Source organism: Herpailurus yagouaroundi, unplaced genomic scaffold (genome assembly GCF_014898765.1).
Source record: "Herpailurus yagouaroundi ecotype Mexico unplaced genomic scaffold, PumYag 141, whole genome shotgun sequence".
Taxonomy (NCBI): domain Eukaryota; kingdom Metazoa; phylum Chordata; class Mammalia; order Carnivora; family Felidae; genus Herpailurus; species Herpailurus yagouaroundi.
Window position 1 is genome coordinate 8,822,193 of NW_024412396.1, and position 23,227 is coordinate 8,845,419.

At 36.0% G+C, this 23,227-nt stretch overlaps 1 long non-coding RNA gene across 1 annotated transcript; it reads right to left on the bottom strand.

Annotated features, from left to right (window-relative positions):
* Positions 1 to 4,918: 4,918 nt before the first annotated feature.
* On the bottom strand, positions 4,919 to 10,789 carry LOC121031265 (uncharacterized). Its single transcript, XR_005790636.1, has 2 exons — positions 10,682 to 10,789; positions 4,919 to 5,122 (listed from the first exon to the last, which is right to left on the bottom strand). It is a non-coding gene; the product is annotated as an uncharacterized LOC121031265 (long non-coding RNA).
* Between the last annotated feature and the right edge of the window lie 12,438 nt (positions 10,790 to 23,227).

Consider the following 23,227-nt stretch of genomic DNA (forward strand, 5'->3'; position numbering starts at 1 on the left):
GGAAGGGAAGGGAAGGGAAGGGAAGGGAAGGGAAGGGAAGGGAAGGGAAGGGAAGGACAAGACAAGACAAGACAAGACAAGACAAGACCCTCTAGAATCATAGCTGTATAGGACTAGGACACAAGAGAGGTCTTGCACAAAAAGGTTTTTAATGGTCTCAATAGATTTTCCACCATTTCCTTCCTTCCTGATAGAACAAATCAGTTTTACAAAAAGTGAAATAAGTTTATAACTTTAAATTGTATCTTATTATTTGGCTGTAATCATAGACTGATAACATTTGTCCAGAACTTATGAGTAGAAGTAGTTTCCAATGTAAGAGGGCATGCTATCTAAATAAAACAAGGTGAATGGGTCCATTTCTGAAGGTGGCCAGCTTTTGTCCCAAATCCTTGGTATAGGGAAATACCAGTGATAGTTCTTCAGGAATCTAGAAAGAGCAGAAAATATCTGGATATTTAACTGATAGTACTAATGTTTGGTTGTGATGGACAAAGGACAGGAGACAGGTCATAAGTTAATTAAGGCAGTTAAGTCTGGCTAAAGTCAAGTATCTAAGAGAAGCCCTGAAGTTTACTTTTGAAACTTTTGATCTAAAATATAAGAACTGGGGTACCTGAGTGACTCAGTCAGTTAAGCCTCTGACTTTGGCTCAGGTCATGATCTCCTGGTTTGTGAGTTCAAGCCCCGCATCACGCTCTATGCTGACAGAGCTTGGAGCCTGAGCTTGGAGCCTGCTTCAAATTCTGTGTCTCCCTTTCTCTCTCTCTCTCTCTCTCTCTCTCTCTCTCTCTCTCTCCCCTCCCCTCTGGCTCATGCTCTGTCTCTCTCTCAAAAATTAACAAACATCAAAAAAAATTAAAAATTTAAGAACTAGTGTATACTAAAGAGTGAAAAATTAAATATATTTGCCACATTTTGCCAACTTCAAGTAAAAGAATTTCATCTCAGATCTGGAAACCTCAGACCTTTTCTATAAGTTTTTGTGAACGTCTGTGCTCTAATGGACATTTCCTCTACAAGGTAACAAAGTTCACTGTTAGCTATTATGTTCTCCTTTTTTTTTTTTTGAAGATATCCTATTTATGTATTCATTTGTAAAATTTATGATTGTGGGGTGATGGATTCCTGTTTAACTGAAGTGCTGAAATCTTGTATTATTATTTATTCTGATGCTCAAATTTTTCTATACTTAGTCAGTGAGCCCCTCCCAGCTGATACCTGGGTCTTTTTGATGTACCACTATCATTTTTTTGGCACAAAAACATATTCCAGGCTCACGCTGTCCTCCATCCTCACCCCCAGAGTCGATCATTTCCCCCAAGAAGTTCTAGTTCTTTGCAATGGAAGATAGTTACCAGAAACCAAGGTCAGAACCTTGCCAGAGCCCTTTGTTAATTCTGGCTCATATGTTCTAGCCTCTCTCAGTAGACAGAGCTAGGAAATATATGTACACATACATAAACATACACACATTCATACTTCCATAACTACTATATATTCATTTGCATTAATGTATTATAAAAACAATGAATTCATATTGATACCCCAATTGTAATCCAGTACCTCAGGGATTTGTAGCTTTCTTCTCTTCTGAGTTTGTTAATATGTTCTTAAACATGAGAAATTGGTTCCCATCACCCTCAATATATTTATTTATTTGCTTAATTAGTTTACTTGTTTTTTCAATGCAATATCTCAACAACACTGGCTTACCCTCCACCTCCACAGTGCCCCCACCGCCATTTTGTGTCCTTAACCACAAAGCCTGCTGGCCTGAATCTCTGTGAAGCTCTCCACCCTGATCATGGCCTGCATTCTTAGCTGGGAAGCCTAATGGTTTATACCCTAAATCTATTCCCCTTTCTCATAGTTCCACATCCTTACCTTTTGGATCACTGGCCTGTGCTTCCAGTAGCTCAACTCTCTCTTGTTGTCTCATACTCCAACTACTGTGTAACTCTTTCATGGATTTAGTTACTCTTCCTTCATTCCAAATATTTAACACTTCCTTCTAGTAGCGTTTCGCCTCTATATGAAGAGCCTCCTTTAGCACTTCTTTTAGAGCAGGTCTGTTGGCTACATTTGAATTCTCTTAGTCTTCCTTCATCTGGGACTATCTTTTTTTAAAAAACATGTTTATTTATTTTTGTTGAGAGAGACAGCACGAGTGGGGGAAGGGCAGAGAGAGAAAGGAGAGAGAGAATCCCACGCAGGCTCCTGCTGTCAGCACAGAGCCAGATGTAGGGCTTGAACTCATAAACTGTGAGATCGTGACCTGAGCTAAAACCAAGAGATGGATGCTTAACCAGCTGAACCACCCAGGTGCCCCATCTGAAACTATCTTTATTTTCCTTTAATTTCTGAAGGATATTTTCATTAGATATAGAATTGTGGCTTGATAGATGAGGCAGTCAGTCAGTGCTCCACATTTCAAGAAGCTGAACATACATACCCACCTTGGACTATACCTCTATAGGAGATTGCCTTCTAAAAGAAGATTAAATAGGATACAGAGTCTCAGCATATCCAAAATGGGCAGGATACAATAGAAAATCACTCACCATACTAGGAAAATCATATGAATGAAAAAAAATAGTAAACAGAGTACAGAGAAGAATCAGATGTTAGAATTATCTCACAAGAATTTTAAAGAAACTATTATAAAAATGTTTCACAATGCCATTATCAATTTTCTTTGAACAAATGAAACGATTGAAAATCATTGGGGTGCCTGGGTGGCTCAGTCGGTTGAGCGTCCGACTTCAGCTCAGGTCATGATCTCACAGCTTGTGGGTTCGAGCCCCACGTCGGGCTCTGTGCTGACAGCTCAGAGCCTGGAGCCTGCTTCGGATTCTGTGTCTCCCTTTCTCTCTGCCCCTCCCCTATTCATGGTCTCTCTCTCTCTCAAAAATAAATAAACATTAAAAAAAATTTTAATTAAAAAAAAAAAAAAGAAAAGAAAATAGTAACCAGGGGTGCCTGCGTGGCTCAGTCACTTAAAAGTCTGACTCTTGATTTCATTTCAGGTCATGATCTCACAGTTAGTGAGTCTAAGCCCTGTGTTGGGCTCTCTGCTGACAATGTGGAGCCTATTTGAGTTTCTCTCTCTCCCTCTCTCTCTGCCCCTCCTCTGCCCTGTTTCTCTCTCTCTCAAAATAAATTAAAAAAAAAAAACTTAAAAAAAAAGAAAAAAGTAACCAAATGGAGATTGTCAAACTGAAAAAAAAAAACAGTACCCAAAATTAAAAACATGCTTGATGACCTCAACAGTAGAGATAACAGAAGATAGGATCAGTGGATTTGAGCATACAGCAATAGAATTTATATGATCTGAACAACAAAGAGAAGATAGACTGCAAGCAAATAAATAAATAAATAATAAAGTAATAGATTAAATAAATAAATAAATAAATAGGCAAAATAAACAAACAAATAAATAAACTTTCAGAGACTGATGGGGCAATATATAGGAGCCACTATTTGTATCACCAGAGTTCAAAAACACAAGAGAGACAGTAAGACTGAAAAAGTATGCAAAGTAATAATGACTGAAAATTTCTAAAATTTGGCAAAAGACAAAAACCTACAGATTCATGAAGCTGAGTAAAACCCAAGTCAGATAAAACCAAAGAATTTCATACCAAGACATAATATAATTAAACTTCTGAAAAACAAGGATGAAGAAAATATCTTGAAAGCATCTAGAGAGAAACTACACTTTAAGAGAGAAACTTCAAATGACAGTTGATTTTTTTCATCAGAAACCAGAGAGGCCAGAAGGAAGTGGTACATTTTTTTAAGTACTGAAAGTTTTCCTTCAATTGAGAATTATAGATTGCAGAAGTTCTTTCACAGTGTATACATCTATCCAATCATTATGTTGTTTGCTCTAAATATATCTCATTTTTTCCTTGTCAATTATACCTGAGTAAAGCTAATAAAAGGGCAAGTTAACAAAAAGAGAATATGTGTTCAAAATATTAGGAATGAAGGGACAAGAAAGAAAGAAAAAGAAGGAGAATAGAATTTGTTTCCCAGAAATCTACCCTTAAAAAACAGCTAAAGGAAGTTTTCTAAAAAGAAAGGACATTATAACAGAAGAAAACTTGAAACTTCATAACAAAAAGAATACCGAATGGGTAAAAATAAGGGTCAATGTAATAGACTATATCATTTCTCATGAGCTTCCTAAATCATATTTGATGGTTAAAGCAAAAATTATAACACTATTTGATGTGGTATTAAGTGACTACAGAGGAAATATTTAAGATAATTATATTTAAATTTTTTTGAAGTTCATTTATTTATTTTGAGAGAGACAGAGACAGCATGAGCAGGGGAGGTAGAGAGAGAGGGAAAGAGAAAGAGAAGCCATCCAGGCACCCCAGATAATTATATTTTAAAAGTGGGGAGGGTAAAGGGATATAAGTGGCAGTAAGTCTACACTTTACTCAAAGTGCTAAATGTCAATAACAGTAGACTATGATAAGTCATGTATGTATATATTATCTAAAGTAATAACTAATAAATTGTACAAACCAATATGCTAATGAAGACTATAAGTAAATCAAGATGGAATTCTCAGAAATGTTTAGGTAACTCATAAGATGATAAAGGAAAACAGAGGAATTTACAAAAAGGAGCAGACAACAAATAAAGAAGAAAACTTAATCCCTAACATATCAAAAATTAAAAACTAGACATAGCAAGACTAGAATAAAAGCAATGACAAGAAATAACATAATCCAACAATATGCTTCAAATACAACATAGATAGGTTGAAAATAAAAGAAATGTAAAAGGATCCAAGAGATACTTGAGTGTAAAATTGAAAGACTTTGAGATTAAAATGGAGTTGGAGTGTGATAGAGGGGGAGATCTTAATTACATATCTTAATGTAAGTTCTCCCAGAAGTGAATCTTGAGACAAGTATTTGTTTATTGCTTTTGTTGGGATGGAATGGTCTAAGATGGCCTTTTCACACCTCTTGAGTCTCAGCTAGGACAGCTGGCATGGCTGGGAAGGCTAAGACTCTTGGCATGTGGTTTTTCATCCCAGAGAGTTTCATACCATCATGGTCTCAGGGTTCCAAGATGGCAAGAGCAGAAGTTGCAATACCTATTTGAGGTAGCAAACACAGAAAGACAAACATTAGAGGGAAAGAATGTGAGTTTAAGCATGTTGAACTTGTAGTTTTAAACACATCTGATTTGACATGTTGTCTTGAAGCTCAGCATTCTGGAGGGCAGATATAAATCTGGAAGGGATCCATGTGAAGATGGCATGCAAGTGACTAGGCATGTAAAAGATTACCTAGGGAGAAAGAATGGAGAAAAGGTCTGGTACTGAGTCCTCAGCACGTTAGTTTTTAATTGAAATCTTGAGATGTTTGGTAGGATTGTTCAGTATTAACTATTAATGTTTTACCAAATACAAAACTGCTACTTTGGGTTTTTCCATTTATGGAGACTATATATATATATATATATATATATATATATATATGCAAATACAATGTACAAATTTTCTAATCATGTTTATTTCCCTATAAACATAATCAAATAAGCCATGCTCAGAAAATATGTATATCCTCTCATATCGTAATGAAGATATGTACATCTTACATGGACAACTCATATGAACAGATAAAAAATAATGGTAAATTTGGTGGACTGTCACCTAAGAATTTGAATAACTAGAAGGATACACCTGAACTCCAATAACATTTGCAGAATTTATAACGTGGGGATATTGTTTTTAATAATGCATCTTGAACCTAGATATTCTGAGTAAAACTGTAGTTACCATTACTTTGCTGAAACTATTATAAGAATTGTTTTTGCAGAAATATATATGAGACAAAAGGAGGTATAATTATTGAAATATTTTCACAAATTTTATTAAAGTAACTTAAACATAGTAGCCATATACAGTGTACATTTGTCAATTTTGGCTGCAGAAAATACTTTGAACACCCACCTGCCTTCTGATATTTTTGAATTCTGCCTTTCCCAAAATACAGTTTTAAATCTGCATTTTCTAACTTCCCTTGTGCCTAGGATTGCAACCAGGAGGGACCACTTTCTATCAATCATTTGCACCCACATGAGTCTTCAATTTGGAAGTGATTAACTAAGGATAGGCTCCAAAAAACATCTTTTTTTTTTTTTTCTGGTGGTTGTGCAGTTTGTAGTGTCAAAGGCAGCTTCTCCCTTGGGACTGCTTTCAAAGCAGTTCAGAAGTTGGCACCAGACTATGGACAATACTCCAGGTGTTTCATCCCATAGCCCTCTCAAGACTATATACATTGTCTAGTATCTTTAATAGATGCCCTTTCTGTTTAAACTAAGCAGAATGAATGTTGTTTGCAACTAAGATTCTTAACAATAGAATAATTTGTATCAGAAGTTCAAGGAACCCTCGAGGAAATGGATATCTGGGTGTCATTATCTGGTAAGTTGGATCCAGTTAGTCATAGAGAAAAGAATATTGGTACCCAAGGCATACTGTAATGAAACAGTTGCTTATTTTATCATCTCTGCCCTTGGTCACCTGGAATAAAGTGACTATTTAAGGAAAGGAATTGGAGGAGTGAATGGTTGCTGCTTTAAAAACAGTATAATGGGCATGAAGAATACAAAACCTTTAGGATGAGTCAACTACTACGTGTGCTGAGCATAGAGAGAAAGGAAATGATAAGCTTAAAGTTTAAAATTCTCGGTTCAAGAGAGTCAAAAAGCCAGGGCGATAAAATGATTACCCTAAAATTAGCTCTCATCTCTGCAGGTTGATGAAACTGAAAATTAAATGCACAGTCTAATCCTGTGGTTTCTGAATTACGTCAGTTGAATTCAAATGGTACAATGTCTTTTATTTAAAGTTAAGACTTTAGAATCTCAGTCATAATTGGGGCAAATGGGAAAACCCTGAAAACTCTGAGTACTTTGAGTACTCTAAGTTACTAAACTCCCCTGCTAGAAGAAATAGCTTTTTCCCCGCGTTTGGTGACCTGTTCCTGCCTTCCTTGAAATTTATGTAAACACCTTGCTTGGAGCCGTTACCTTACAAGGTAGTATACATTTCTTCATAACCTATTCCCAATATGCTTCAATGCCTTAGACCCATAACTCATGTCAGAGTCCAGCATGCTCCAAGAAGCCACTGCAAAATTAAATCCAGATATAACAAACTTATACACCAAAAAGAATGCAATATTTTGCCAAGTTATATTGGAAAGTAACTGCAGGAATATACGTAGGAATGGATTCCGAGGTTCTGAATCAGAACAAATGAAATATATTTATATATTGAGGCAAAGTTTTAGATACAGGTTTAGAAAAAGGGAAATTTGGGATAAAAGCAGACAAAGGGACACAACCATCTTTAAAAGCATGCAGTGTCTGTTCTCTGCAGGCTGAAAACAATGGTGGGAGATGCTGCCATTAGTATGTGCTTCATTAGCAGCACTTAACCCACGTAGTAATAATCAGAGTTAATTGCCACACACCACTTTGTCTTGCCAATTGATTAGGGGATCCCTGGGTTTGAAAAAGTTATACACCCACTAAGGCCCCACTTTATCTGTGTAAGCAAAACAAAACAAATAAACCAACAACAGCAACAACTCCACCTAGAAAACAAGAGTCCAGGGTTGAGCCTTAATGTCATGACCCCCTGAGTCAATTCACAGCACAGAACTTTTTGAACGAAGAGGAGGCTGGGAATTCTTGAGCATGAACCTTGTGATGATACAGTCTTGGACTGGGTTGCTTAGAAGCAGACTCTGAAGGGAAGACTCTTGTGCAAGTGGTATATTTAAAAAGTGCTTCCAGGGCACTAGGGTGGCCCAGTCAGTTAAGCGTCCCACTCTTGATTTTGGCTCAGGTCATGATCTCATGGTTCAGTTCATGAGATTGAGGCCTGCACGGGGCTCTGTGCTGAGAGTAGAGTCTGCTTGGGATTCTGTCTCTCCTTCTCTCTCTGCCCCCACTCTTTCTCAAAATAAATAAATAAACATATAAATAAATTAATTAAATTAATTAATAAATAAAAAACTGTGCACTGAGGATTTTGTGGTCAGGTGATCTGAACTGATGCTAATCCCTGGGGCCCAGAATATGATAGTGTTCCTCTGGACAGAGGAGATGTTCATGGGGGAAAGAAGGGTCAGTGATAAATAGAGTTTGGGCTTGAGTACATAGCATGATAGGATCAGGGTTTGTAACACATCCTGTGGGTATTCCCTCAATTTCTTAAGTTACTATTAGAATAGATATCCTCAGCAACCAGTAGAATCTCCATATTAGCTACTTAACCTACAGAGTGAGGGCTAATAAGGTAGAAACAGCCAAGTGAAAGCCGTGGGAGATTGTACTCCCCATAAAAATAATAAAACACAAGCAATGTTGCATTTTTTTTGAAAAAGAAGACCAGAAATTAGTACCTCCAGCAAGGCTGGAAAAATTCAGAACAGCGATTTCTATCACATCCCTATATATGCCTCCTCTAGCCTTTATAGATAATTCTTGGTGAATTACAGAGGTTTATTTTAAGACAAATCCAGTAACAGCTGCTATTCTATATCTAGTTCTATGTCTGCTGTTCTATATCTACTTTTTCTTGTAGTTGCCTCTTGACCATTCCAACTAAGATGCCCATGGGTGTCTTGGGAAACAACAACTCATTACATTAATTAGGTAAACACAGTAGCATTCCTGCTTCAAATGGAAGTGATAGATTCCTCAATGGGTTTAACAGGCCCTACAGGCACAAGTTAAGTTTCCTGTACATGTAGTGCTTACTCCTCCTGCACAGCACTTTGTCTCTCAATCTACAACTCTGCCTTCATGAGGAATTCTCTTTTGTCAGTTCACTGAGGAGGGTAAACATTGAGTCTAGTATACTTTGGTTTTGTAGTAAGCATTGGCGTCAGGCAGGAGTGTAGTCTGTAGCTACTTCAGGGCGAACTGAAGAACAATAGAGAAAGGAGATGTTAAAAATGGACAAAATTTCAAATGGTGAATCTCATGATCCACTTTCCCTGAAAGAAACGATGGCCTGTATTATGGATGTACACTGATTCGTGGCTAGATATTTAGATTTAAAGGGACTTACAGGGAACAATATTGGAAAATAGATGGCAAAGAAACTTGGGGAATAGTTTGTAGATGGGCCTCTCAGAATGTGCACAGATTGGGGGTGGGGGGAGGAGTGTGTCTCATCTGAACACTCATTAAGATTCCCTGGCTGAGAAAGAGCCTTTCCATAATCAAGTGGCCAAATTGACCTGCTTTGGAATCAATCAGCCATTTTCCTCAAAACCAATGCTGAAAGTTATGGAGGTTACACAGTCTCGTCAATGCAGTCTTTTGACCAACGCTGACCTGGCTAATGCCACTTCTGTGTACCTAACTTTCCAAAACAACCAACACTGAGCTCCTCATAAATTAACAAAATTGGGTGGGGAGGATAGCTACCCAGACTAGTTTAATTGTATAGGAAGCAGTAATTTATGGTCACTGATAGAGACTTATTCTGCACTGGATTTGCCCTCCCTTCCTTTCCCACCATGTTTCTGCCAGCAACACCATCTGTGAACTCACCAAATGCCTTGTTCACTCTCACAGATTTCCACATTTAGATTTTAAGCCCTACTAGATTGCTTCTGACAAAAGAACCTGTCTATGGGTGTTATCCTGTACCCTATTACTTAGAATCTATGGGGCTTAGAATGGTTGACTAGCTTACTAAAGATTTATTTACAGTTTTAGTTGGGTGTCAACAGCTTGCTAGGTTGAAATGCTGTCCTGTAGGATGTTATAAGCTTGGAATCAGCAACCAAGAAACAATTCTGTTTATCCTAAAGCCAGGATACATGGGTTTGGGAACAGGGGTAGAAATGGGATCAGTAGCTTTCACCATTATACTCCACCACGCACTTACAAAAGGTTTACTCCTGTCCCTGCAATGGAGATTCTTCTGTTTCAGGGTCTTAGATCCAATGAATAAATACTTTTACATGAACACACAAAAGTGGTTCCATTAAATTGGAAGTTGATGTGAGTGGTTTTTAACTTTTTAAAACTTTTTTTAAGTTTATTTATTTATTTTGAGAGAGAGAGAGAGAGAGAGAACAGGGAGAGGCAGAGAGAGAGGGGGAGAGAGGATCCCAAGCAGGCTCTGTGCTGCCAGTGCAGAGCCCAATGCAGGGCTCGATCTTACAATGCTGGGATCATGACCTGAGCTAAAACCAAGAGTTGGATGCTTAACTGACTGAGCCACCCAGGTGCCCCTACTCTTTGTGTCAATAAGACATTTAAAAAATATACCATGTTGGCTATGGTTAATCAATCCTTATAACTGGAATAAAAGCAGGTAGTTTATTCACAGAGGACAGGGAGAATTATATCCAGAATTTACAGAAGCCTAAAGAGGCTTCATAAAGCCTTTTCCAGGGATAAAGTGAATGGAAGAGTATAATAACTTCACACAAGCAAGTCTACAAAAGTTTCAGCTCCCTCAGGACTAAAGGTATCCCATACAAGGTAAAGAATCAAAACCAAGATTTTGACTGAGGACAAAGGAAACTCAGGATGTGTAGGGAATATACAAAGTTGTAAATACCAACTTTAGATTTATAATTAGTTTCAAAAAAGGAGGATACCTGTAGACACTCACATTTTATTTCTGGATGGTCATGTAGATATTCATATAATAAATTTTCCAATGTTATTAATATAATAACATTTTCCGATGTCTCATCTTCTCCAGTATTATTATATATTAGTCCCTAGGTTAGAAAATACCAAGAAGGAATTGTGAATACACCAGAGGTGGAAAAGACATCACCTAAATCTTAGATTTAGAGCTAGATTAATTGAAGAGAAGTTGGGTATTCCCTTCAGGAAAAGAGTAAGAACCTTTAAAGTATAATGCATATTTATAGAATATTAGGCTGCCAAATATTGTTGCTGTGTTGTTTGTAAGTTTTATGTGGTACATAAATTGATGAGCTGATTTTTGTCAACTAAAAGATGAGCTGAGATAGCTATTTCTCATTTATATCTGCCTATCAAATAAATTGTAAACACCTAATTTGCATTTTGATATCCTGCCACACTCTAAGTTCTATCTTCTCAAACTTGATATATATATTTTTTAGCTCTACATGTCCTAGAGAGTGCAGTAGCTAGGGTGGGACATATGGCCATGGTCCATCAATCGGAAACATTCATGGAAGACCATGATTCAGAAGTGAACTATGTGTGAAAAGGTTCTGTATGGTGATTCCCCACCCCCCTCACGCCCCACTGAGATAGTGTTATCATTTTTGAGATGGATTTCTTGTGAGGCGAGTTCTCTGGTGTGTTCCTGTTCATTGTTTCTAGAAGCTTGTGTGATTTCTTTACTTCCTCTTTCACCTCTTTTCTGTAAGTAGCTGAAATGAATTCTCCTGTTTGCAATTAAGAACTTTAATTGTACCCTAAAATACACACATTTGAAGCTAGTCTTCAAGAATATGTAGCATTACAGGGGAAAAATAAAGGCTTTTTATTTTATTTTTTTCAACGTTTATTTATTTTTGGGACAGAGAGAGACAGAGCATGAACGGGGGAGGGGCAGAGAGAGAGGGAGACACAGAATCGGAAACAGGCTCCAGGCTCTGAGCCATCAGCCCAGAGCCCGATGCGGGGCTCGAACTCACGGATCGCAAGATCGTGACCTGGCTGAAGTCGGACGCTTAACCGACTGCGCCACCCAGGCGCCCCAATAAAGGCTTTTTAAACATCTCCTTTCTTTGATCCTTTTTGTAGCATTCTCTAAATTCATTTCTCAAATTGTTAATCTTACAGAGAAGAACAATGAGATTTCAGAGATATCCACAACGTTCTCACTATGAGCCTTTCTGAAGAAAATATAAGATGTAAATATTCTTTGTCTTTCTTGGCCACTGCACATATTTCCAGATAACTTTTAGACTGCATTTAGAAGGCATGACTAGGGCATGTCTAGTAAAGAAAAGGACTCCCAAGAATAGAAGTTGATTGACTCACCTTGACAGATTAAAGATGGCCACAATTCTTTGACAATTCTCTCATTGCTTTTACCAGTAAAGTATGATGAAAGTGATGCTATACCAGATTGGATTGAGAAATGAGAGATGAGAAAGAGAGAAAGAGAGAGAGAGAAATCCTGGGCTAGTCCCTGGCTAAGTCATCCAAGGTGAGGCCTTAGACATCATGGTGGAGAAAAAAGCCATCCACTTTGTGCTTGTCCAAAACCCTGACCCACAGAATCATAAAATAAAATAAAAATGAACTGGGTTTTTTTTTAATCACCAAGTTTTGGAGTAGTTCATTATACAGCAACAGGCAACCAGGATACCATAATATCCTCATTTATTTCTTTAGTAATTTGCATATGCTAACTAATATGCAGTATACCCATCTCTGAGCTCCAAGTACATTGGAATAAATTTCTCTCACACTGGGCTGTAGTTCCCATTTTATGAAGAACAAAAAGTTTCAAAAGCCACAGAAGTTGATCCTTGCAGTTAATAATGGAAAAAGGTAAACAAGGACAGATTTGGAGTTTAGAGGAGGGAAAGTGAGAAGAACAAGTCAGGAGGCTGTTTTAGTGATTTGTAGAGACTCTTTCCCCAGAAGGACAAACAAGGAGGTGTGCCAGTGACAATGAAGAGGTATTGTAAGAGTAACTTTTGGTCCAGGACACATAAAGGAGCACTGAATAGAGGATTACAGTAAAGGTAGAAAGAATCATGTTCATAACCAGGAAAGCTAGAGCAAACAATCAAATAGCAATGGAACGAGGCATTACCTGAAAAGACCAACCCTAAAAATAAGTGCTGTGATATTTCTTGACCTGATCAAAATCTTTTTTTGAAGGGAAATAAAAAAGTAGGTCAATCATCCCAGATAGGTATGGGAATTTAAACTGTTCTCACCATTTAGAAAGCAATGCAATACATTTGCTGTATATTTGTTAACCCCATCCAGGTCTAGGGCCACACTCTGTAATCAAATGCATTAATATTTTTGTATTTTGTAACAAAATATACAAAAACAGATAAAGTCATAAATAGTTTCATGTCAGTCTTGTCAACTTTTGCCACCTATGAGTGCAGTTTAATTTGATACTGGCGCTCAATGAGTCACAAAAAGTTTTCAGTTTTCAGAGCTTTTTGAATTTTATAAATGTGGAAAAAAGATTGTTAACCTGTAATAGACTGGTTGTGGCTAAATATATATGATGACTATAAGAAAATATACTTTCACATGGAAAAAAAAAAACATTGTACTTAAGGTCTAAGTTAACAAAAAATATGTTTGACCATTTTGAAGATAAACTGAAGATTATCATTTTTGACTGATAATTATCCTGAAACAAAATCTACAATTATTTCTAACAAAAAAATTAAAATTATATATAATAATTATTTCTAAAATCCAGTTAACTTTGAAGTGTTACTAAATACAACAAAAAATAAGCCAACAATCTAACTTAGATAACCCCCTAAGAGTTTACTGTAATAGAATTTGGGTTCTAATACTTAGGAGCTTAATAAAATAAGCAAAAGATAGGAAAGAAACTTAAGACTTCCAACTTCTGAAATATAGTAATAAAATATTGTATTTGTTTATCATTTCAACTTTTAAAGTGTTTCAATATGGTCATATGGAATAACAATTCTCATTCAACTCAAAATTTGCGATACTCCATAGAAGTATTAAATACCATATCATAATTCTTAGCTCCATGACAGAACTGTGGGTAATATAAAATAAATACATGTCATTGTTCCTTGTTCTTAACACATTGAAATAATTAATGTTATGGGGGCATTATGTAGGTAAGTGTTAAATGAAAAAAGTCAAGAGCCAGCATATTGGGCTGTTGGACAAAAAACGTGTCATCTTCCCTTAAATATAAAGAAGTAAACGTCTACAAAACTATTATTAAAATCAGTTTCCTTTTCCTCCCACCAGGCCTCTGTTCTGCTCCCGGGGAAGTCTTTGAAAGGCGACTTGGGAGGTGAGTCAAAGGACTGATTTGAAAGATTGTTGTCTCCCACAAAGAAAAACAATGAGGAAAAAACGATTCTGTGAATGAGGGTTCTGATTAGAATAATTTTTCTGACCGAACAGCCTCTGGAATGATAGGAAGGAGGCACAACTGTCATGATTTAATCTTGCAAAAAAAAATTTTTTTTTAATCCATGCTCCACCTGCAGTGTTTAAGGTTGCAAAGTAAACTCTGATATGACAAGCATCATATTTCATTTATTCTGTCTATAAATGAAACACCATCTAGAAGGTCAATGCTTTCTCCTATGAAGTCCTTAAGCAGAAAACTTAATCTTGTGACAAATTTTTGGATGATCACTCTTCATTTGTGACTTCTAAAGTTTATTTTGCAGAGAGCCCTTCATGATAAATTACCACACTCCAAGGTCAGCTTTGTTTCCACTTTAAGGAGCTTACAAAAGACTAAAACAAAATCTTTGAGAACACATAATTATGCAACTGTTTTAGAAGCTGCTATCTGGAATAAAGCAAGTAATAAAAGAGAGGCACATTTGTTTATAAATGGTCAAGTCACTTACAAGATGATATTTTATCACTTCTACTTGCCCTTGAAACACAAATATTTGAAAAATAAAAATTTAAAAGACATCTTATTACTTTAAATATTTTACCAATAACTTTTACTTGGCCATTTTCTTTTACTCATTATCTACTAGAAGAAGTAGAGGATTCTGTGTGTTCTTTTTTATATATTCAGCTTTTGAAGTTTTCTCCATACACTTTGTTCGTTCTTCACTCAGTCTCATTAAGCAACTTCATTCCTTCACTTGCACATAAACATAAGATTATTTTGATATGTGTGCTTGTTTAGATGGTCCTTGTTTAGATTTGCCTCATGTTTCAGATACAACTGTTCACCTCATTGCAAGTTCCCAGAGATAAAGCACCAATGTCTTTTCTGATGAATCACAGATTAAAAATACAAACATCTGTTGCATGATTTTTAATTTGCTATTAATATACTTCCATGTTTTAATGACTATAGCTTCACAAATATGTTTTAATATTAGTAAGGCAATTTCCCTCTCTCTACTCTATTTATATTTCCTCATGCAATATTTGCTCATGTGTGCTTCCAGGAGCACTATACAAGTGCTTTAAGATTGTTTGCAAATTCTGTTAAGAATTTTTATTTGAACTGAATTTAGCACATAAATTAATTTGGGGGAATTGATGTATTTATACTATGTTGAATCTTACCAAAAAGCCCAGTAGAAAAGAAATGTCCATTCATTTAAGTATTTTTCTTTGTAATATTTTCTAGTTCGCATTTGTTTTCATAAGAATTCTGTGCTTTTTGTCGTTGCTGTTAATAGCTGACTTTTCCTTGAGGCACTGATACGACAATCCTGCTACGTCCAAGTAAATTTTTATCTTTTCCAATATTTCTACTCCTCATTTTCTCTTTCTTGTGCATTTCCTCTTCTCTTCTTTCCTCTTCCTGGTTCCTTTTTCCTTTCTTCTTTCCCTTCCTCTTTTTTGGTTTGTTTCATAGTATTATCTTGAATTCCAGGGAAAAAAATAAATACAGATGGTGATGCCAGGCCATGTCATTCCTAAGTTTAACTTAAATATAAATGTTCCATTAAACATAAGACCAGCAGTTAGTTGGAAATAGAAATTCATGATCCTGTTAATTATCTTTCCAGTTCAGTAAATTTTTTTTCAAGATTGTTCTGGATAGGGCAACTTTTTCTTTTTGGTTTATTAAGACAAAGGTAGTGGTTTTTCCTCTTACTAATCTACTTTCTTTCCTTCATCAATCAGTTTGAAGTATATTTTCATATTTGTTGAACATTTCATTCTACTTAGGACTTCTGAATTGGTATCCATAAATGAATTTATTAATTATTTTTTCCGAATTTCATTGTGCTCTCTTTCTACTTTTATGAGTAGAATGGGTATCTTTAATTTATATTGGTTAATAACAGAAACATTTAAGCATTGCTTCAAGTTTGACCATGTGCCTGAGTTTCATACATAGTATATTTTAATTATATTCTACATAGTGTTTCTCAAAATTTAAAGCAATGTCTCTTTAACAAATATAAAAAAATCTTATGCTTACAAATTTTATCTGAGTTCCAAAATGAATGAAATATAAGCTCTCCCTCTATGGTGATTTCCTATTTTAAATACTTGACATTTTAAGTACTAGAGCAACTTTTTTGTTCCCAAGTTACCTATGGTTAAACTTTAAAACATTAATGTTCATTATTTACTGCAGTGGGGTCAGAATATGTGAATTATATTGAGTGTTTTATGGCTTACTCTAAGATTAAGTATTGTGAATGTTCCATGGATTCTGAAAAGTGGGTGTTCTCAATTACGGAACCAAAAAAATGATGCATTTGCAATTTCTCAAATCAGACTTTCTAATTATATTATTCACATCTGTACCTTATTCATGTGTTGCCTTAAGTTGTCAAAGATTGATAGAATGGTATGGTCTCCTACTTCTATTGTATTTGTTTCAATGAATCCTTGTATCCCTAAAACATTTTCTTTATATATTTTTACACTCTCTGTACTTAAAGGTCCATAACTAACATGTTCATTGTGGACTGTATATCTGGCATTGTGGATTTTTTTTTGGGGGGGGTGGGGCTGGAATTCTACAAAAGCTACTCTTTTAAAAGTTTGTATTGTTTGATATATTTTTCTGACTTTTAAAAAACAGTCAAGCTCTTGGTTTCTATAACACGGAGTTATCTATTGTTGCATATCTACTAATTGAAACCATCTTGGTCAAAAGGCCAAAATATGTAAATTGTATATTTACAGAGGTAGCTATAGGAAAAAACATACAGTTGCATTTATTTTAATGTTTTATTTCACATAAAAATATTTTTTCTTTATTGGGAGAGTTTAAACTCATATATTTTTACTTATGAATTACTTACATATCTCTTTGGTCATTTTTACAAATTTCCTCCTTTTAGGTGCCCTACCCACATACTGCTCCTTGTTAGTATAATCTATTACCTCTTGACCCAGATATTTCTATTAAAACACAATCTTTATATAATATAGCTTCTTTTGCAATATTAATTTTTGAAACAGTTTTGTAATGAAATTTTGAATCATTTATACTTTGTTCTATTTTTTGCCTTGTTTCATTACTTGTCATGTAAATTCTCCCAAGTTCCCTCTTCTTGAGCTACTAATTTTGCTTCATTTCAGTTGAATTAAGTACATTTCAGGGCAACATTTTTTCCTAAAAATATGTGGAATTTCTATTTTCAAATGTATTGATTATCTCAGAATGTTTCTCTGCTGCCTTAACTTTAGATTAACCTTTCTTTGAATCAGAGGGCATACATTTCAAAGTGCCAAAAAGTGTCTCCTTACTTTTGGGAGTACAGACTGTTTCATGATATCTAGACATGTTACAATTGAAAGCCTAGGTTTCCTTTCTCCTAATTGCCCCGTTTGGAGTTCTAGATTCACAATCATGGTAGATCATGATATCTTGCCTTCCAGGTAAGTATTAGAGGCCTACATTCAATTACCATCCTACCTGATGTTTCAACAGTCTTTAACATAGTGACCCTTTCAACCACCCTTGAAGAATCTTCTCTGTGACCTTAGTGACAACAGTTTCCAGTAAAGTGCTAGAAGCAGAACCAAGATTGTAAGAGGACCAGGAGAAAATAAATGATGAGGAAGGGAACCCAAAGCAATATAGACTATTCTTTCAACAAGGCTTGTTGGTGAAGGAAACGAAAGAGGAGCAGGAGTAACTAGAGGAGGAGACTGGTTGAGGAAAGGTATTTCCAGAATGAGGGAGACTTTTGCCTGCCCAGAGAAAGAGAAAAAGAGGATTATAGAGCAAAATAGGTTGAAAATGCCCAAGAATGGGGACCCATGTTTGAGGCAATAGCCCAGAGAGCACCAAAGAAGTTAGGGTCAATATACCAATTCCTAGATATTGGCTTTAAGATGCTGAGGATGTATATTTTTCACAAAAGTCTGTCTCTTTGTAAATCTCTAGAGTCAATTAGCAATCGCCACTCCTCAGGATTTCTAAATTTTAAATGGGATCAACTTTTTAAAAAGTGAAGATTAATCATCGTGCAACGTTGTTTTCAGGTGTACAACATATTGATTTGACAATTCTATATATTACTCAATGATATGATATGATAAATGTAGCAATCATGTATCACCGTCCATTATTACAGTATTATTGATTATATTCCTTATGCCATACTTTCATTTCCTTTTTCATTGTTCATCTGACTTATTTATTTTATAACTGGAAGTCTGTACCTCTAAATCCCCTTCGTCTATTTTGAACCCACCCATCTCCCCTCTGGGTACCATTTTTAGTCGGACTTTTTCAAAGGTATTTTTAAAAAGCCTACAATCTTATAAGAATAAATAATGCCAGGGGCACCTGAGTTGCTCAGTTAGTTAAGCATCTGACTTTTGGTTTGGGCTCAGGTCATGATCTCATAACTCCTGAGTTCAAGCCTCACATCTGACTCTGTGCTGACAGCATGGAGTCAGCTTGGGATTCTTTGTCTCCCTCTCTCTCTCTGCACCTTCCCCACTCACTCGCTCTCTAACTCTCTCAAAAATAAACATTAAAGGGGCGCCTGGGTGGCGCAGTCGGTTAAGCGTCCGACTTCAGCCAGGTCACGATCTCGCGGTCCGGGAGTTCGAGCCCCGCGTCAGGCTCTGGGCTGATGGCTCGGAGCCTGGAGCCTGTTTCCAATTCTGTGTCTCCCTCTCTCTCTCTGCCCCTCCCCCGTTCATGCTCTGTCTCTCTCTGTCCCAAAAATAAATAAAAAACGTTGAAAAGAAAAATTAAAAAAATAAATAAATAAACATTAAAAATTTTTAAAGAATAAACGATGCCATATTAATTCTGTTCACCTGCTGATTTCTGGTGTAGTTTGAGAACTTTACTCTTACCTCTGATTTTTATCCATAAGCATGAGAAACCTGAAACCTGTCTCTAGAGATGATCCTTACGTAGTTTCTGCAATAGTTCGGCTTCTGAGCTGTACAGATAATTAAAGAAAATAACCATATAATGACAGAGACTAAAATTACTGTTTTTATTCTTGCTGTACATTTTTTAAAAATTCAATGAGCAATGGTGCAAATGGTAAGCAGCAGAAGATTTTTCTTTTAATATGTCCCTTTTATCTCAGACCCTGTTATTATTTTTTGGTCTTTGTATTTTAGTTGGTTTAAAATCACTTTCCATAACTCTTAGTGTGTATATATGTGTTTATGCAAATGGATACAACTCTTCTCCTTTAATGAAAGTAATAATGTAATGAAAAAAACAATTATTAGTTGTGTATAGGCATAGCACTCGTGGTTTATACTTGTCAACAATGAAAATGGAAATGCATAGACTGACGAGCCATATATTAGTAGAAATTAAAATCGGCATGAGTCTTATATGCAATACTCCCCAAATGTTGGACTAAATGGCTTATTACATACTGCCACGTTTTCCAAATTTGTATATGCTAATATCTGCATCGTTATGCATTTTTTAGTAATTGATTAGAAAGCTGAGTTAAAAGACATTACTATTGTAACAATTATTTTAAATAAACATTAAGTCTAGTGTATTTGAAAAAGTAGATAAAATTGAAGCCATTTGATTTTAGAAGGAGTCATGCTCAGGTACTTTCAGAAACATTAATAGTCAGGTTTTCAATTTAAATGGACATAAAGTCCTTAGAAGCAAATCTTCTGACTAAATCATGTGTACTTTTCCATTTGCATTTTAAGAGGTTATCTGACACCAAGCAGTAACCAAGCTATTCCCTCTAGAAATGGGGTTGTATTGCTGATGCTAAGTTTAAAAAATGGAAGTAAAAGTGAATTAAGCAATTCATTTAATATATTTACTTTAATCATGGATTGGCACATGAAGAGATTCATACAAAACAAAGTTTATATTTATATTAAGTGGACACAGTGGACAACTTAAATTTTCTGATTATTTGACTGGGACACAGAGAAATAAAGAATAATCTAGCTATTATATTTTTCCATAAATTCAAGAAATAAGATTAAATTCCCTACTTAATCTTTTGTTTTTAACCCCTAAATATCCCAAAAGATATTTTGCAAACTAAATAAGATAGGCACAGATTATAATGGAAAGGAGGTAACATAATCACAAGTTTGTTATAAAAAAATGTAAACAAGAAATAGGTTTTACTCCATCAGAAAAATAAAGCAAGGCAAAGACAATGAACAAAACAAAGCATGAATAGGGTGCAGTTTTCCGACAACTAGAACAGATTAAACAAAACATGTTTATTTTTGTAAGCATTTTCACAGCTCAAACAACCTAAATTTAAAGGGATCACAGGGCCTTCTTACAAAGTGAAAATGTGGGGTCTAAGTGATGACTAACTTGTGGAAACCTAAATAAGGAAATTGAAACTTTAAAAGTTATGGGACAAATAAATTATGTCTCAAGGAGAGAAAACTGGCCTGAAATTTCTGCTGCTGAATTAAAAAAAAATAATATATATATATATATATATATATATATATACACACTAGATAATTTTCTTTTTTTTGTTAGTTTACAAGACTTTGAATTTTAACAAAAGGATCAAATGTATCGTTATGCAATGTTAACATCACAATGTATTCTGAACTCAACAGACAAAAGTGAGCATGATTGCATAACATCCCCCATCCACCTTCTGTCAAACTCTAATTTTCTAATGTCTTGGTAAACAAATGAACTGTGCACATCTATCAGGAGGTTTCATGGATAGTTCTGTTCACGTGAGAAAAACTGAATTCTGAAGAAGCACGGATGCTGGCAGATGTCACATCAGTCTCTGACATCAACACACACTACATGCTAAGAGAAGGAACAAAGATACTCCAGTGTGTTTAGTGACCATACGAAACTGGATGCTCACATCCCCAATAAAGAGTAGTTCTTTCTTTCATTGTTAATTTTTGTTGTTCATTAATTGGATTTGTTGGTTCGTTCATGAAAATAATGTAGTGCGCTCCTGAGAGGCCAAGTAAACATCCCTGCCTACATTACCCTGAGTAGCCTGAAGATGAACAGTGGACAAAGCCCTAACTCTAAGGTTTGTGTGACCTTCATGAAGTCAGTATATCTGACTGAGCTCCAGGTTTCCTATTTGTAAATGAACCAATCACCTAGATTACTTGTAAGCTGTGTTTCCAAATCTAAAGTTTTCTAAATTATGCATTCCAATTTACACAAATTCAGGGTCAGTACATGGGCTTTAGAAAGTTAAGAGGGACATTTACAACACGTTCAAGGTCCAGGTCATCAGAGAAATCTGTCTTCTGCAACCTGCTGAATTTTTCAGATATTTACAGAAGCAAGTCAAATGAATTTTAAAAATGACAACTCCACAGAGAGTTGTAGTTTCCTGTAAAAGCCTTCTTCTAAAAATATCTAAATTCTCGTCTTCAAGTAAAGTGTGAAATAAGTAGGAAACCAATCCCATAGAGCCATAATCTATACACTATAAAATATCACTTGAAGGATGGGTAAGATTCTGGGCACACATGTAAAGTTGGTAATGTCTTTCTTTCCACACCAGTCTCTCTGATGCTTCAACTTTTCTTATCTGCAGTGGTGGGCCTTTTTCCCAAGGACTAGAAGAGGTTTGGGAATGGATTGAGAGACCATGGCATCAGGAATGGAGTAGCTAGTGTTCAGCCCTAATGAGGGTAAAGTCCATATTGTTGAGTATAAGCAAGGCCTCCATTCCTACCCACTTGGTGCTTTTTCATAGGCTCATTTAACAAGCATTAAGATTGGCTGGGATTAAAAACTGACTTGTTATCTATGGATCATGTCTTCTTACTAACTGACTTATTAAAAGCTTTATTTATCCATGCATTAAGAGCTAATCTAGGGGCGCCTGGGTGGCTCAGTCGGTTACGCATTTGACTTTGGCTCAGGTCATGATTTCATAATTTGTGGGCTCAAGCTCTGCACTGGACTCTGTGCTGACAACTCAGAACCTGGAGCCTGCTGGGGATTCTGTGTCTCCTTCTTTCTCTGCCCCTCCCCCACTTGTGTGTGTGCTCTCTCTCTCTCTCTCTCATTGCCTCTCAAAAATAAATAAACATTAAAAAAAAAAAAAGAGTTCATCTAGGGGCACCTGGGTGGCTCAGTCAGTTGAGCATGGACTTTGACTCAGGTCATGGTCTTATGCTCCCTGAGTTCGGGCCCCACACGAGGCTCTTCTGATGACAGCTCAGAACCTGAACCTGTTTCAGATTCTGTGTCTCCCTCTCTCTCTGCCCCTCCCCTGTTCATGCTCTGTCTCTCTCTCTCTTTCAAAAATAAAACATAAAAAAAAAAAAAAGAGCTCATCCAGATGTGTCTTCCCCTTCTTCCTTGTTACCATTCTTCTGATGTTGTTCTTCCCAGGTCCCTGCCCAACTAATAAACTTGCTAACTACGCATAAATCAATGTAGACCTGTTATCTCAGGGCAACGCTCCTTCCCTGATAGGTAGACAACTAGATATTCTTTTCTTTTTGAGGATTTTGCTTAGGCACTGTCTTTTAGGGCCACCTCTGGGGGATGCGGTAATGCAGTCACTATCTACTTTCTGTGTTAGCATACAGTGCTAAACCAAGGATGAGAGTTAAGAAAGAAGTGGCAAGGCAGTAGAAGCAGATACCATGGGATTCTGAGCTACCTACTCATTCATTCTGTAGAACCTTCTAGATCTGCTAAATCTCAATCTCATACAGACCATATTCATTTAACATCGAAATACTACTGCACATGTACAATTTTATGATTCAGTAAATCATAACATGGGTAGTTCAGATTGCACAGGCACTCGGTCTCCCATGGTCAGGTCTTCAGTCTCCACTAAAGTAAGCCAAAGGTTGATTTTCAAATGGAAAATGGTCACTAATGTCAGTTTCTTTTTTTAGGATCCTAGAAAGAAACAGATGTCATTCTCAAAAGAAGAAATCAATGAAGGGACTATTTAAAATTTGTGGGCAGGGTTAAGGGACACCAATAAGAGATGGAAATGTTCCCTTGGGCTAGCAATAGCAGGAAGCTATACACATACAGTTTTATAACTTTTGGTATAATTTACTTGTCTTTGGAAAG